Source organism: Typopeltis vanoorti, chromosome 17, assembly GCF_054136105.1.
Source record: "Typopeltis vanoorti isolate ZY-2024b chromosome 17, IOZ_Tvanoo_1.0, whole genome shotgun sequence".
In the NCBI taxonomy this organism is placed as follows: domain Eukaryota; kingdom Metazoa; phylum Arthropoda; class Arachnida; order Uropygi; family Thelyphonidae; genus Typopeltis; species Typopeltis vanoorti.
Genome location: NC_143565.1, coordinates 66,266,352 through 66,281,661, shown reverse-complemented (window position 1 = coordinate 66,281,661; position 15,310 = coordinate 66,266,352). Strand labels below are relative to the sequence as shown.

Sequence of the window (15,310 nt, the reverse complement as noted above, 5' to 3'; positions counted from 1 at the left end):
GATACCTGAAGGTGGTGTATGGAGGAGCCATGTCCAGGATGAGGCAGGTGACCAGTGGTGTGCCTCAGGGCTCTGTCCTTGTTTAATTTGTATATAAATGATATAGGAAATGGCTTAAAGGGAGATATTCAGTTGTTTGCTGATGATGCAAAGTTGTGTAGCGCAATAAAAAATCAAGCTGATGTTGAAAGTTTGCAAGATAATTTAAATAAGCTGGTAGAATGGGCAAAAGGTAATGGATGTCAGTTCAATGTGGAAAAGTGTAAAGTTATGCATTTTGGGATTAAAAGATTACCAGCTGTGTACTACATTGATGGAACAGTACTCCAAGAGATTGATGAGGCTAGGGACTTAGAGGTGTTGGCAGATAGGGAGATGAAGTTCAGGGGACACATTGCTAAGGTGTACAAGATTGCACATAGCATTACTTGGTTGTTAAGGAACACACTGACATCCAGAGATAAAGAGGTTATTATTCCCTTTTATAAAGCATTGATACTTCCACATTTGGATTACTGTGCTCAGGTCTGATCACCTGGATTCCTTGGAGATGAGGAGGCTGTGGAGAGGGTTCAGAGAAGAGTGACTAAGTTGGTGAGTGATTTAAAAAATGCTCTCTACATTGATAGATTGAGAGCTTGTGGATTGCAGACGTTGGTTGATAGGCGGAGAAGAGGGGATATGATAGAATCATTTAAATTACTGAAAGGTTTTTATAGGATTGATGCAGGGGATATGTTTCAGCTGTGTGATAGTGTTGGATCCTACTTCGTCTTAATCTGTACCTTGGATCCGACATGTTATTTACTACGATGTTCTTAACCTAAAAATAGTTGCTAGTTGGTTTCTAATTCAAATATAGAGAAAATTTATATTTAAAGACTGCGCCACTCTATATCTGAATTAGTTCAAGAATTGAAGAAAAATCAACCCTCAACTATTTCTCCTTAATATATATACTGGCCGAGTATATTTGACTTACTTAATTTACCCGCTTTGGTTCGAATATTTTATGAATGGCGCAGTAAAAGAGATTCAGGCAAAATACAACTTTTGATTAACAAAAACAAACATTTATTATAAGCTATATAACACATACATAAATTTTACTTCTAATTTTAAACATTAGAATCAAGTTAAACACTAGGTCAATTCAATCACATTAGTTCAATCCTCCAAACTTTTACATACACTTTCTCAGTTTCTGAGTCACGAAGTTCCTACACTTAATTAAACAAAATAGAACTTCCTATCTAATCAGTTTCCACATATTTCTCAGCCATGCTATAAGCACAAAAAATATCGCAGGCACTAATAGCTGTAAATATTTCTCAAGCAATTCTTATCATCAATTCTCAATTTCGAAGAATTTCCACAGTTAAAGTTAGGTTAAACATAGCGTAATTAACACTCAATTCTTCATGCACTGAAATAATTCAATATGATAGTCCTTACCAGAATTAGTTCCTAGTACATCAATTACGTTGTCAGTATACTTTTACAATACATTTATTTCACTTAAGAACACATCAATAAGACTTATCCACAGTTATAACTAAAACACTATTAATCGCACTTCAGAACTCTAGACATCAACTGTAGGGTACTTGAATTATCCTTGTTATCACTCATTAACCAATTAAACACTGTACAGTTCTCCTTAGGGCAAATTAGAAATAAGTCGCAATTCTAAACCAACTGGGTTTATTCAGAATTCTTCACTGAACGTCCAGCATTTTATATCATCCGATTACGGCATTAATTTCTTTTTATTATTACTGCTGACTTCACCTTCAGCTAACTATAAGATTCACTTCGTCTTTGCTCGCATATAAATATTATCCCTTCTAACTTCTGCCCTTGAGAACTTTTCATTTACTTCCACTTCTGTAGTTTATACCCTTGCTTCCTTTCACTTCAAAATTCCGTCTCAACTCTCTCTTGTTACCTCATTTACTTCCACTTCTGTAGTTTATACCCTTGCTTCCTTTCACTTCAAAATTCCGTCTCAACTCTCTCTTGTTACCTCTTATATTTTTTTATTATTCTTTTTCCAGCCCTCGCTCTGTTCCACTCGCGCTCGTTTATTTCACGCGTTTCCATGACAACAAATAAACGTAAACATTTTCGCTAACGTTACATAAGGTTATACCACTACATTCAGTTATTACATAACGTTAAACTTTCACAAACAAGAATAAATAGAATATTTGCATTTCAATAAATGCGTAGTTAAATTACAAATACAAGTTCTTATAATATTGACATAACAATAAATAAAATAACTTAATAATATTTAATACAGAATCTTATTACTATTAACGCATATCTTTGATTAAACAATTAAATATTAGATATAATTAAGGTAATTACATGATATCAAATTATAATTTAAGTTATTTACATTAAATAATATTTACAAATGTAGCCATTGTGATGGAAGATCATGTTGGATTCTGAAGCAAATAATAATTACTCTAATATCTACATAATCAGAATCCAACAATAGTGATGGAAGAACAAGAGGTCATCCCTGGAAATTAAAGAAGAGTGTGGTTAACAAGGGTGTGAGAACAAGGTTTTTTGCCTGGAGGGTGGTGAATGAGTGGAATTCATTGCCTGACTTAGTTGCGAGTTCTTCGTCTGTAAATGAATTCAAGAAGAGATATGACAGATATTGTTTTGCTAGTTTGGGTCTTCCGCGATGAGACTACTGACTCCATGGAGATACCCATAATAATAATAATAACGGTAATACCTGTTGGATTTCTGATCAGAACATGGACTGGTTCCAACATAAAAATGTGCACAAATTCACAGGAAAGAAGATGCAAGGAATAAGAAAAGTCTCAATCACTATGTTATTGTTGTAAGTGATGTTTTCTCTCTGGTGCAGGAACTAGAGTGTACAGAGCATTTGAAATTGGAAGTGATCAGCATTTAGTCTTGAGCAGGATAAAATTTAATTTTACATTGAAAAGAAGAACATTATTATTATTATTATTATTAAACAAGACCTCATGGAGTCAAAGACTCATCTAGGAGGTCCTTTTATCTCACACACATCTCATCATACCGGGTCTTAAACACATTCAAACTCCCTGCAGACACCACACTCTCAGGCAAGGCATTCCAATCATTCACAACTCTGCACGAAAAAAACCTGCCTCTCACTCCCCTACTCACACCCTCTTTATACAGTTTCCAGGGATGACCTCTGGTTCTCCCCTGATCTCCCACTATTCGCTGTAGAACTTCTCCACCATTGATCCTATAGCAACCCCTTACCAACTTGTAGGTCTCTATCATATCTCCCCTCTTCCTTCTCTCCACTAGACTCTGCAAATTACATCTTTTCAATCTTTCCTCATACTCGACATTCCAGAGGTCAGAAACTACCTTAGTCAGTCGCCTTTGGACCCTTTCCAACATCTCTTCATCCTTCTGAAAACCAGGTGACCAAATCTGGGCACAATAGTCCATGTGTGGCCTAATCAAAGCCTTATACAATGGAACAAGAATCTCCCTACTTCTACATGTCAGTGTCCTCCTCATCATTCCCAGAAGTCTTTGTGTTGTCTTCACAATTTTGGCGATGTGACCCCTAAATTTTAGATCCTTATCCACTATCACTCCCAGATCTCTTATTTCCTCTACTTCCAACAATATATTTTCACCAAGCATAAATTCTGCATCCCATCTTTGTTTTCCAAATTTTAAAACCTTACATTTTGCAACATTGAACTCACATCCCCATTTGCTTGCCCAATCACTCAATTTATTCAAGTCTTCTTGCAAGGCCACAACATCTTCACTACTCTTTATGGTTCGTCCCAACTTTGCATCATCTGCAAACAACTGAATATCTCCATCCAAATCTTCGCCAATATCATTAATATACAAGTTAAATAGTAATGGCCCTAAAACAGATCCCTGAGGCACTCCACTAGTGACTTTCCTTTTCCTGGATATTGCACCCCCATACACAACTTGTTGATACCTATCAGATAGCCAGTCTCCAATCCAATGCACTAATCTAATATCCAACCCCATCTGCTCTAGTTTGACTGTCAACTTATCATGAGGCACTCTATCAAAAGCTTTTGCGAAATCCAAGTATATTACTGTGTATCCTTCTCCTCTGTCCAAGGAAGCAGTCACTTTATTGTAATAAGTAAGTAGATTACTAAAACACGACCTCCCTTTAGCAAATCCATGCTGTCCATCAAAGATTATACCATTGTTGTCAACCCAACTCTGGATCCTAGTTCTCACAAGCTTCTCCAACAACTTAACCACAACACCTGACACACAGATAGGCCTATAGTTTGATGCTTGAGTTCGATCACCTCCTTTATGAAGTGGCACAATTCAGAACATGTAAGAGTGTTTTATAGCAAATAAAAGTTGAGCAGCTCTCAGATGTGAATTGTGGACTAAAATACACAAACATTATTCAAGAAAAAATGAAAGAGTTGAGAACAGGAATCAAACCTTGGAGATTCACTGGCAAGCTCTGAAGAAAATATTGATTGATTCAGTCAGAGAGGCATGCGGTGAGGTTGTCAGCAAGGATAGAAAAATCAGAACGTTATGGAGGTCACAGGAAGTTAAACAGGCAGTGAAGGAAAAGAAGAAAGCATATCAAAAGATCCTGGCGAATAAGTCAGTTTGTGCTCTTAGAGAATACAGAGACAAATGTAAGAAAGCTGAACAGTGTGTAAAACTAGCTAAACAAAAGTCATGGGAAGATTTTGGTAAGAACACAGAAAATAAATATCAAGAAGGTGGTAAGATATTCTGGAGGTTGTTGAAAAACCTCAGAAATGGAGGAAAGAATGCTGTAAAAGGAATTAGAGATGATAAAGGCAACATGAAAACTGCAGAAAAAGATATCCTTGATGCATGGAGTAATTACTTTGAAAAATTGCTAAATGAAGCAATCAGTGATAGCACAGTGTTAAAAAACACTCAACAGGCATACAGTCAGGAATACATATGCATACTTGAAGCAGAAAAAGCCATCAAAAGCCTGAAATGTGAAAAGGCAGCAAAAGTAGATGATGCAACCAGAAATGCTCAAGTATGGAGGTATAAAAGTCTTGCAGTGGCTGCACTGCATAGGTGAAGGACGAATTCCAGATGACTGAAGTGGAGCTCTCATAGCACCCATATACTGTACAAAATGGGAAATAAAACTGAATGTGAGAATTACAGAGGTATTTCCCTACTGAATGTTCCTGGTAAGATTTATGCAAGTATACTTGAGAAATAGTTGGGAAAGATTGTGGAAGGGAAGTTTGGTGAAGAACAAACTGGATTCAGGCCAGATAGAGACTGTCAGGATCAGATTTTCATTTATGATGAATAGTTGAAAAAACCGTGAGAATAAAATAAAGATCTGTATTTAAGTTCTATAGACCTGCAACATATGAGAAGGTGCCAAGAGAAAAGATATTCAAAATGCTACAGTTATATGGTGTCAATGGGGCATTATATCAAGCAATCTTCTTCTTCTTCTTCTACGCGTTATTCCCGCTTCCCATGCAGGGTACGTGTGTTACTTTAGATGCGACTTCTTGTTAGTACTACTCCCAATCGACCCGTCGCCTGGTCTGCCGCTGGGGGGGGGACATAGTTTTGACTGTAGAGGCGTAGTTCACAGGCCGGTTTGCCTGTTTGCGGGATGAAAAACGGCAGATAAACTGGCGGAAAAAACCCTACTGACCGCACCCAAGACCGGCTAACTTGGCTATGCCTGAGGAAGATCCTCAAATTCCTCACGTCTACAATGGGAATCGAACCTGGGACACTCCTTCCCCAAGCATATGGTTGCGAAGTGCAAAGCCACTAGGCTAACCGCGCAGTCTGGCATTATATCAAGCAATACTTAGTCTTTATTTGAGTTGTAAATAAGCAGTTAGGTTTAATGTTAAATCTGGTGTCAGACAATGATGTACACTATCCCCTCTGTTACTCATTATCTATATGTATCACATTATGAAGGAAAGCGATATTAAACCTGATATCAAAATTAGTGATGTTAATCATGTCATTGAATAGTTAGATGTTAATTAATCATGGAATCTTGCCGACTTATGCTTTTAAATAAATCCAGTACAAGTCTGCAAGATTCCCTAAATAAATTGAATAACTGTTGTAATAAATTTGTGATAAATTGAAAATCAACAATAACAAGACAAAGACAATGAAAATATGCAGAAACGTTGAAAATGTCAACTGCATTGTGAATGGAGAACCTACAGAACAAGTAAAACATTTCGGCTATTTAGGCACGATTTTTAGTGGAGATGGTAAATTAAATATGGAAAGAGACAACAGAATCAACAAAGCCGGTATGGTAGGAAGTCAACTGAATAAATTTATATGGAACAAAAGAGAAATTAGTCAAAACATTAAATTAGCTGTATATAAGACAGTGTTCAAACCAATTTTAACTTATGGAACTGAGATCTGGATTAGAAATAAAACACTTGACCAAAGATGAGAGACCACAGATATGAGAGTCCTGCGAAAGATTAGAGGTGTGAACAAATGGTATCAATGGCAATATCATATTAAAAACAAGGATATTAGGAAAGAACTTGACATTGTTAGCAGAGCTAATCTCAGGTGGTGTGATCACTTAAACAGAATGAAGAGGGAAGATTAGCTAAAACAAGCGTTCTTTGCCAGGATTACAGAATAAAGACTCAGTGAAAGACATAATTTAGGTGGATTGATACAGTAAAAAGTGGCTTAGAAGACAGAAATATAAGAATGGGAGAGGGAAGTTTAGCTAAAACAAGTGTTCTTTGCCAGGATTGCAGGATAAAAACCCAGATTAAGACAAGGTGTAGATGGATTGATACAGTAAAAAGTGCCTTAGAAGACAGAAATATAAGATCTGATAATTCTATTTAAATTAAGGGGATATTAGATCCCACATTGTTTTAAAACCGAATAAGAAACTCAAAGATTGGAATCAGAGAATTTCATGCCGAATATAGTATAAAAAACTATAAAAGTATCAGCGAATACTAGCGTGAGCTAATGCAAGTAGTCCTAGAACGTAGTACAAGGTGGGTAAAGTTCTGATCGCTATTCTTGGTATTTTTCATAATGTAAAAACACATTTCCTAGGAAATGTATGCTGTTATTACATTATGGTGGAGATCACTACCCAGACCGGTTTCAGCCTTTTTTGAGGCTTCATCAGTGAGTAGCTAGACCAAATTAATACCAAAGGGTATAGTGAAAATAACTTATATACTCTGCTATATGAGTTGTCCAAAAGTTGCACCCATTAATTTAAGTAATGTTTATATTGCCGAAATGAAGCCTGTTGGCTCTTTATATTTAAGTAATCTGATAATTCATTTTCGAAATTATGGATTTCACAACCGTGTTATAACTAACTCTTTTTATTATCCCGACATTTCGATCTTCATATCAAGATCATCATCTGCAGCATACACAAATATACAAGACAAGCTGGGTTACATTACAAACTGTAAGCTAGAGAAACAATGATTTAATCACATGTTATTCTACTCGCATGACCTCTAGTGAAAAAAAAAAAGTATAAATTACATCAAGCTAATTTAAGATATTATTATTATTATTATTACGGGAAACTCCAAGGAGTCGATAGACTCATCGAAGGATGTATTGGCCTGTGTGTGTCGGTTTTCGGTCGACTGAAAACCGACACACACAGGCCAATACATACATGCTAATTCATACCACCACTCATCACAAAAATATGGAGTCATTAACACCCTTAAAAACAGAGCTACAATAATTTGCTCTAACCCAGCAAGCCCCGAAACAAGAACTAAAAATCATCAGCGACACATTCATAAATAATGGCTATAACAAAAAGACTATTAATAAAATACTCCATAAAACAACAACAAAAACAAATCTAGATTACAGTAAAACCATAGCCATCCCATACATTAAAGGGTAATTGGAAAAAATCGATAGAATCCTACAACATTATAACCTCAATGCCACCTTTAAACCCCCCCACTAAACTTAAAACCATATTCAACTCCTCTAAGGATCCTCTCCTCCCATTAGCACATCCTGGAGTCTATTGCATCCACTGCACCTGTAACTTAACGTACATTGGTGAAACAGGACAGACAATCCCTATATGCAAGAAAGAACACATTAAATATAACCATTATGGTGAAGCAGGCCTCTCAGAAAACATGCTCAACACCTTACACCAAATCAACTGGAAAAGCACCAGCTCTTTACACCGCACAAAAACCTGGTATGAAAGGAAATTTAAGGAAGCCTGCGAAATCCTGATAAACCACCCAAATATCAACAACAAAGATGGCATGAAAATTCCAAGGATCTGGATGGCACACATTCAGCCTACCTAATACATAAGATTCGGCATAAGTCAGGACTCTAGCCAATCTACATCAGAAACCATTCAATACCAACTGGCTGGAATGTACATGATGTTAATATATGTATATAGATAGATACTTGTTGTGCCCAATGTATTTCTACAACCAACAGATAACACCAATGATAGGACTCTAGCGTTGATGTGTAATTTTTTTATATTTTTTATATTTTTTATTTATTTATTTTTTATTTTTTTATTTAATTATTTTATTTTATTTTTTATTTTTTCCACCAGAGGTCAGGCCAACAATTGTTGTAGCGTTGGTCAGTGTCTTTAACAAACCAGTCTGATTGTAGTGTAGCTTGTTTTCTGTGTATAGTTGTATGCTCCAGAAGATGACCTTGACATAAAGGTCGAAACATCGAATGTAGAATTTAGTTATATTAAACTCAAGTTTTTATTCAAACACGGTAGTTGTCTCCATAATTTTCAAAAATGCATGAATAAACATTTTTTCTTATAGATAGTTTTCTTTCAGTAACAATGGTGTCCCATTACAAAATAAAGATTTATTGTTACAAAGACCATATATTTACAACGTACTTAAGCTCTTACAAATTGCCTACCGGTTTCGCTAGTAACTGACCAGCTTTCTCAAGGCTTGCATAGTACAAAAAAGAGGTAAATGCAAAAAAGGTTTCAAAATACAAAGAACCGTTAGTACCTGTTAGGTAGCTACGGTGACACGTTCGTGTGACATAACTACTCAGCATCATGAACACGCGTTACATGCAAACGCGTAATATGATTATTTGCGTACTGCAGCTCTGTTGAACTGAGGGAGTTAATTAGATTTTTCAGGTATCATTCAGAATGGCCCCTTGATTTCTGTTTAGGTTACTTCCCGTACGTAGTACAACTGCCGCTTCTTTAAATACTCGATATCTGTAATCCTCGTCTACGTAGGGCATGGAGCTGTTATTCCAGTCTATAGTGTGGTTCGAAGTTGAAAAGTGATGTGCCAATCCTGAGGTGATCGTTCTGTTGTGATTAACATCGCCTATATGTTCTTTCTGTCTTATTTCCAGGCTTCTCGAAGCCTGTCCGATGTAGGAAAGACCGCACGTGCATGGAATATTATACACACCTGGATATTTATAAAATGGCACACTGTCTTTAGGGGATCTTAGGACCTGTCTTATGCTATTTGTTGGTTTAAATACAACCCTGATGTTATGTGTCTTTAACAATCTTGCAATTTTTGTTGAAGTTGAACCTATAAAGGGGATGACTGCTGTTGAGATATGCTGGGCGACTGTTCTTTCTTGTTGGTTATCTATGTATAGAAATTTGTTGATGATGTGTCTAGAAAAACCATTTTGTGATAGAGTTGTAGCTATTTGAGACAGTTCTGTTTGAACTTCTTCCTCGTCAGAGATAAATTTTCTAGCTCGATTTCTTAGCATGTGGATGATGCTGTGTTTCTGTGACCTATGATGGTTAGAAGAGTAATGTAGATATCTTCCAGTGTCCGTTGGTTTTTTGTAAATTGAAAGTTTGATGCTGTTTCCTTGTCTTTTTACTAGTAAGTCCAAGAAGTGTAGCTGTTTGTTATTTTCTACTTCTAGAGTAAATTTTATTTTATTGTGGAGTGCATTGATTCTGTTAACAAACAGATGTAGGCTTTCTAAGTTGTCTTTCCATATGATGAAGATGTCATCCACATATCTCCACCATATAGAAGGTTTAGGAGTAATGCTGGTGAATATTTCATCTTCAAATTTCTCCATGAAATTTGAAGATGATGAGTTGTCTTTCCATATGATGAAATTTCTTCATCATATGGAAAGACAACTTAGAAAGCCTACATATGTTTGTTAACAGAATCAATGCACTCCACAATAAAATAAAATTTACTCTAGAAGTAGAAAATAACAAACAGCTACACTTCTTGGACTTACTAGTAAAAAGACAAGGAAACAGCATCAAACTGTTGATTTACAAAAAACCAACGGACACTGGAAGATATCTACATTACTCTTCTAACCATCATAGGTCACAGAAACACAGCATCATCCACATGCTAAGAAATCGAGCTAGAAAATTTATCTCTGACGAGGAAGAAGTTCAAACAGAACTGTCTCAAATAGCTACAACTCTATCACAAAATGGTTTTTCTAGACACATCATCAACAAATTTCTATACATAGATAACCAACAAGAAAGAACAGTCGCCCAGCATATCTCAACAGCAGTCATCCCCTTTATAGGTTCAACTTCAACAAAAATTGCAAGATTGTTAAAGACACATAACATCAGGGTTGTATTTAAACCAACAAATAGCATAAGACAGGTCCTAAGATCCCCTAAAGACAGTGTGCCATTTTATAAATATCCAGGTGTGTATAATATTCCATGCACGTGCGGTCTTTCCTACATCGGACAGGCTTCGAGAAGCCTGGAAATAAGACAGAAAGAACATATAGGCGATGTTAATCACAACAGAACGATCACCTCAGGATTGGCACATCACTTTTCAACTTCGAACCACACTATAGACTGGAATAACAGCTCCATGCCCTACGTAGACGAGGATTACAGATATCGAGTATTTAAAGAAGCGGCAGTTGTACTACGTACGGGAAGTAACCTAAACAGAAATCAAGGGGCCATTCTGAATGATACCTGGAAAAATCTAATTAACTCCCTCAGTTCAACAGAGCTACAGTACGCAAATAATCATATTACGCGTTTGCATGTAACGCGTGTTCATGATGCTGAGTAGTTATGTCACGTGAACGTGTCACCCTAGCTACCTAACAGGTACTAATGGTTCTTTGTATTTTGAAACCTTTTTTGCCTTTACCTCTTTTTTGTATTATGCAAGCCTTAAGAAAGCTGGTCAGTTACTAGCGAAACCGGTAGGCAATTTGTAAGAGCTTAAGTACGTTGTAAATATATGGTCTTTGTAACAATAAATCTTTATTTTGTAATACTTTATGACCAAAACATGTACAATTTAAATGGTATCCCATTTTTAGTATTACAATTGTTATTTTTGATTTAGTATCCTGGATTTACTACAGTCCTGTTTATAGTTGTTCTTAGAGAAGAAGGTTCTGTGGATCGAATATATGCCTTCCATATGTATGGGATTTTTAGACCTTTATTATTGTTCAGATTGGGGTGGGTGATAATGATCTCACAGGCTTCCTTAAATTTGCATTCATACTATGTTTTGGTGTGATGTAGACAACTAGTGCTTTTCCAGTCAATTCTATGTAAGGTGTTCAGGGCATGATCAGAAAGGCCATCTTCACCATAATTATTATATTTAATGTGTCATTTATGTTCTTTTTGTGTGATAGGAATTGTGCATCCTGTTTCTTTTATATATGGTATGTTACAGGTGCAATGAATACGGTATACTCCAGGGTGGGCAATGGGGGGAGTGGGTCTTTGGATGAGTTGAGTAAGCTTTTTAATTTTGCAGGGGGTTTAAAGGTGGCTTTGTAGTTGTATTTTTGTAGTACTCTGTTTATTTTGTCTGATGTCCCTTTAATGTAGGGAATGGTTATAGCTTTGTTGTAGCCTCGTTTGTCTTTGTTTTTTATTGAGGTCTTGTAGAGAATTTTGTTAATAGTGTTTTGGCTCTACCAATTTTTTGGAAAGTATTGCTGATCACTTTAAGTTCGTCTTTCAGTGCCTGTTCACTGGAGCAGATTTTCAGAGTCCTGTTTTTTAGAGTACTGATGACACCTAGTTTTTGTGTTGGGTGGTGGAAGAAGTTTATGTGTATATATTGGCCAGTATGTGCCAATTTTCGGTAAACCGTGAAGGAAAGATTGCCAGAAGGAAGACGTGTAACAAGTGTATCTAGAAAATGAGAAAAACAGAAAGTGTGTTCTGTTTTTCAATCTCAATTGTGAACTGTATGCATTTGTGTTGTTTGTTTAGGTGGCTAAGGAATGTGTCTAGTGTCTGGTGACCATTGGACCAGATCGCGAAAATATCGTCAACGTATCTAAGCCAGACATTTGGTTTTAAAGAGGAGGAACCTAAAGCAAGTTGCTCAAAATGTTCCATGTAAAAGCTAGCAATAGGGAGGGATAATGGCAAGCCCATGGCCGTGCCTTCTTTTTGTAGGTAGAAAGTGTTTTGCCATACAAAATAACCAGAACATAATACATGCGCAAAGAGCACTGTGATATCTGGAGGGGAATTTGTTCTGTAAAAGAAGGATTGTGTCATTGATTGGGACATTCGTAAAGAGGGCAGAGACATCAAACTGACTAATAAATCATCTTTTTCTCATGTAATGTCTTTGATGATGTTTATGAAGTGTTGTGTGTTTTTGATATAGGAGGGGGAATGACCTACCAACTCCTTGAGTGTTGCCATTAAATGATATGAAGATCGAAACGTCGGGATAATAAAAAGAGTTAGTTATAACACGTTGTAAAATCCATAATTTCTAAAATGAATGCTGATCACCATGTAATACTAAAAGAAAGGATAAGATCTGATAATGTTGGAGTCTTGAGAGATAACAGATTGATTTGGAGGAAAATTGTTGATAGGGAGTTAGTAATGATATAAGTTCTTCATGTAGTACTGTCATAATATCCTGTACACCCCTTGAGGGTACATGTCACGAATTTGATGATGATAATCTTAATATACTGCATGCATTCTTCCTACACCTAACATACAAGATCACAATAAAATCACTCACAACAGAAAAAAATAGCCAAAAGCTCTTTGTAAATATTATCTCCATGCCACTTTCAAACCTTTCGTTCAGTTACTGTATGCCCACACTTTGCACAGCCAACCTTGGCTTTGTGTCAAGAATAGGCAATTCATGCTGAAGGGGAGAAAGAAAAAAAAGTATGTACCTTAGAAAAATTCATCATTTTTTTCTCATCTCATAGCTGATAATGTTTGTAATTTTGGTATGTCGTTACTTAGTGATGCAATATCAACTGTTTTTTTTTTTTGTGTGTAATTAATTTTTCACTTTGTGACATAGACTCTCATTTGCTGTTAGTTGACTATGAAATATCTGTTTATTCTGACTTTCAAAAGCAAAAGCAAAGATTACAAGTCTTGATACATGTAGTCTATTTCTGCCATTTGTTCTTTATGTTATACAAAGAAATTATTATTCAGGATGTCCATGGAGTCATAAGACTGAGAATGGGAGGCCCAATATAACACAACACCTTTCATACCATTCCTTAAACTCATTTGCTGTTCACGTTCTCACTACCCTATGAGGTAATACATTCCATAGTCCTACTGCCCTCTATGCACAAAAGCCACTCCTCACCCTCATACGACTTCCATTTGTATCATCCAGGGATGGGCCTTGTCCCTTCCTCTTGATCTACTATATGAAAGAACACCCTGTGTCAGTCCTGTAACCATTTAAATATCTTAATCATATCACCTCTTCTTCCTCTATTTATCAAACTCTGCAGTATGCAAGTCCTCAGTCTATCCTCATAGCTAACAGTGTACAGTCCTGATATCATTTTTGTTATCTCCATTTACATCCTCTCCAAGGTTAATTTATCCCCTGAAATCCCAGGGACTAACCCTAAGCACAATAATTCACATGTAGTCTGATTTTTATTTATTTGTATGGGTTTTCCCCCTTTTTCTCCCCCATTCCTTAGGCTGTGTTGAGCCCCTCCTAATGAGGGATTAGGTATATTTTTGATCGTAAATCTGTGTGTGTGTGTGCTGAGGGCCAGTTTGACTGTTCTGAGGAATGAACAACCCAAGTTTCCAGGTGAAAAAAATTCTCAACCTCTGTATGAAACCGGGCTAACTCGCCTTTAGTCGAAAGAGACCAGATAATGGTTCCTCGCATCATGGATGGGAATCAAACCTAGGTCTTTCCGACCAAATGGCTTCATCTATACTGACTGAGCTATGGAAGCTCACATAGTCTGATGGGGGCTTTAAACAGTGGAACAACTCTTATATCTCTACATATAGAAAGGCTCAGGCTTCATTGATTATTCATAATAATGCTTCATGGTATAAACAACACCAAGATAGGAAAAACACCTTTATTAAACTCACTTATATTTCATCAGTTTTCTACCCAGCATTATCAGAGCACAATTATAACTGTGACAGGCACAAAGCACTGACTTAAGTAATTGCGGATAACAATTCGAATTGTGACTAAACAGAGAATTGTGATTAAACACTGTCCTTGCATGGCCCCCCCTCTATGGGTCAGATAACCATAAAGTTAATTTAGAGAAGTCAGGCTAACAGGTCTTAAAAAGATAGTCTTCCAGATCTTTGGTAAATTAATGCAACCATACTTGTTGAGATTGGGAAGAGTGCTTCATAGCTGATACTGATTAAAAAAGGAGTCTGAGACCTTTAATGACTTCTATGTAATATAGATGCCTTCTTCCATCTGATCCTAGGTAAAGGAGTGTCTAGAGCACAGACTGCTAATCATGACTTGCTATACAAATTATTACAGATGTAATTTTTGTGTTTTTCAAGGCAGATGTTAGCTGCTCTACCTATCTGTCCAAAGTAGGCTAAACCGCAGGCAAGAAGAGTTTATACACTCCAGGATGTTTAACAGGATGTATTTTGATCTTTAGGGAGAAGACATGAAGGTAGTTACTGTACACATGCGAGACTATTGACACTTCTGTACATGTCAAAAGAAGGAGAATCCATTCTGATATTAGGGTAATCAATGCGTTTCATGGGATGATTGTTTATTATTATACATCGGAAAATTAGCTTTTCTTTTATGAAAATTCTAGTTCTTGAAGTGGTAACTATTTTGCACGTAGAACAGTTGGAAAATTTAGCTATAAAGAACATGATTTCGTGTGTTGGTGACCAGTTCGTACATCCTTTATTTCTTTCTCCTCTTCAGCATAAATTGACTATTCT

At 36.4% G+C, this 15,310-nt stretch overlaps 1 protein-coding gene across 1 annotated transcript in view; it reads right to left on the bottom strand.

Annotated features, from left to right (window-relative positions):
• The window catches only part of LOC150097452 (A disintegrin and metalloproteinase with thrombospondin motifs adt-2-like), a gene marked incomplete at its 3' end in the record, with an annotated part of 681,635 nt that overhangs the window by 379,729 nt on the left and 286,596 nt on the right, over window positions 1–15,310 (bottom strand). The gene's annotated exons all lie outside the window — the stretch shown is intronic.